We start from the raw sequence: 2890 nt of genomic DNA on the forward strand, positions 1-2890 counted from the left end.
CTCCACGTCTCTAAGAGGGACACTCTGTATCTGAGGCATGTGGGACACCTCTGTGGTGATGATAGGTGAAAAAATGCTGGATTCAATGAAAGATGAGACCATAGGAGGGGAAGGTGAACGGCAGCACCACACAGGGTCATAACACTGAGACACGGGGCTTCACTTTCACTACTCCTGTGTTTTCCATCATTTATATCCTAAGGAACACACCCTCCCCCACACACTGTCACACACAACCTTCTCCCCTTGAGCCCAATCCAACGCTCCCCCACTCCCACACACACTCCATGGGACACAGCCTCTCGGTGACTCACTCAGATGGGGGCTTGTCTCTGCATCTCCCCAACAGGGGAGCAGAGAGCCGAAAGGGCCACAGGAGACCAGTGGAGCTAGGCAGGAATAGAAAAGACTTCCCTTCCCTCCTCAAGAGTCCCATTAATCTCACTCATGGGATGTTCCAGCACCAGATGGGCTCAAAGCACCAACCTTCCCCTCAGCAATGAAAGGGGGAACCAGCTCTATCACACAGAAGGAGGCTCCCCACCTCTGCTGCTGCCATCCTGCAGCCTTAAATATCAATTTGTTTTAGCTAATGCAACCCTCCCACCCCTCTCATCCATCCATGAAACATGGAGACAAGACCCTGAATGTTGACTGCAGTGGGTTAGTATACAGTATCTATAGAGCAGTGTTGAGTAGAGTAATGCTGTGAGTTCAAACCTCACCTAAAACACTAGTTTTCTTTAAGCAAACGGCTTCTACCAATCATTTTATCCTGCAGAAAATACATTCTTCTTCGAGTGATTGCTCACATCCATTCCAGTTAGGTGTGCGCGCCGCGCGTGCACGTTCGTCGGAAACTTTTTTACCCTAGCAACTCCAGTGGGCCGGCAGGTCGCCCCCTAGAGTGGCGCCGCCATGGCGCTCTATATATACCCCTGCCGGCCCGCCCGCTCCTCAGTTCCTTCTTACCGCCGTGTCGGTCGTTGGAACTGTGGAGCGCGGCTTAGCTGTCCTCCACGTCCCTAGCTCTCCTAGTTTCAATCGCTTATCTCTAGTTCTATATAGTGTTAATTAGTGTTGTTAAGTAAATAGTTTAGTCAATAGTTGTTAAATAGTTCTTGGCCGGGGGCTTAGCCCTTCCCGGCACCCGGCGCCAGGCTCATGCCTGTTTCGCCGGGCTTCAAGCAGTGTGCGGCCTGCAAGAAGCCCATGCCCACCAGCGATCCCCACGAAGCGTGCCTGAAGTGCCTCGGGGAATCGCACAGGTCTGACAAGTGCCGCATCTGTAAGGCTTTCAAGCCGAGGACAAAAAAGGAGAGAGATCAGAGACTCCGAACTCTCCTAATGGAGGCGGCACTTGACCCGTCGACTTCGCGGACCGTGGTCTCGGCACCGGCACCGGATCGCTCCGGCACCGAGAAGACTCCTCGGCACCGACCTTCTCCGGCACCGGAATCACAGCCTAGGCCGTCGAAGTCTGCTACTCCGGCCAGGCAGACCCGGCTTGAGCGCCCGGCCTCGACATCGGCCGCGGCACCGCCGGCACCGTCAGCACCGTTGACTCCGGGCCAGGCGGGTCCGTTGAGTCCGGTGCCGCCGAGCTCCCCCATGAGATCTGGGGTTGAGATAGTGGTCCCGTCAACACCGGAGACCTTCGCCTCGGCTCGGGACCTTATTGCCCTGACGGAGCCCACTCGGCTGCCACCCCCGGTACCTCCGGTGCGGGTCGTGTCCAGGGGCAAGCCCATGATGTCGGCGCCGCCCAGAGACAGTCCCCTCCTCCCTGTGCCACGAGGCGATACGTCTCTGGGACTTTTGCGTAGCCCACTCCGTTCACCTCAGGGCTTCCTTCCTCCCTGGAGTACGGAACACTCTGGCAGATCGACTGAGCAGATCCTTCCTGTCGCACGAGTGGTCCCTTCGCCCGGATGTCGCTCTCTCCATTTTCCGGAGGTGGGGTTATCCCCGGGTGGACCTCTTTGCGTCCAGGGGGAACAGGAAGTGCCCAGCATTCTGCTCCTTTCAGGGCAGGGAACCGGGGTCGATAGGGGACGCCTTCCTCATCCGGTGGTCGACCCACCTGTACTATGCATTTCCCCCGTTCCCTCTGGTCCACAAGGTCCTCCTGAAGGTGCGCAGGGACAAGGCGCTCGTGATCATGGTAGCCCCGGCGTGGCCCAGGCAGCACTGGTACACCATGCTGCTGGACTTGGCCATAGCCGACCCAGTTCCCCTGCCCCTTCATCCGGACCTGATTACCCAGGACCACGGGACCCTGTGTCACCCAGACCTGCAGTCGCTGCACCTAGCGGCGTGGCTCCTGCGTGGCTGACTGGCCCAGAGCTGCGATGCTCCACGCCTGTGAGAGAGGTGCTCTTGAGCAGCAGGAAACCGTCCACAAGAGCCACGTATTCAGCGAAATGGAAGCGCTTCTCCTGTTGGTGCGTAGAGAGAAATCTCCGCCCTATGGAAGTTTCGGTTTCCGAAATATTAGACTACGTTTTGTCCCTCAAAGGGCAAGGTCTGGCCTTATCGTCGTTGCGAGTCCACCTAGCTGCTATCTCCACCTTTCACCCGGGTGCGGACGGTCGCTCCGTTTTTTCTCACCCGACGGTGTCGAGATTCCTTAAAGGGCTGGAACGTTTATTCCCTAACGTCCGTCCCCCTGCTCCCACCTGGGATCTTAACCTGGTGTTGTCCCGACTCATGGGGCCCCCCTTTGAGCCGTTAGCTACTTGCTCCCTGCTCTACCTCTCTTGGAAAACTGCCTTTCTAGTGGCTGTCACCTCAGCTAGACGGGTGTCGGAGCTCCGAGCTCTTGTGGTAGACCCCCCATATACGGTCTTCCACAAGGACAAGGTGCAGCTGAGACCACACCCTGCTTTTC

The sequence above is a fragment of the Gopherus evgoodei genome, chromosome 21 (assembly GCF_007399415.2).
Source record: "Gopherus evgoodei ecotype Sinaloan lineage chromosome 21, rGopEvg1_v1.p, whole genome shotgun sequence".
NCBI classification, from domain to species: domain Eukaryota; kingdom Metazoa; phylum Chordata; order Testudines; family Testudinidae; genus Gopherus; species Gopherus evgoodei.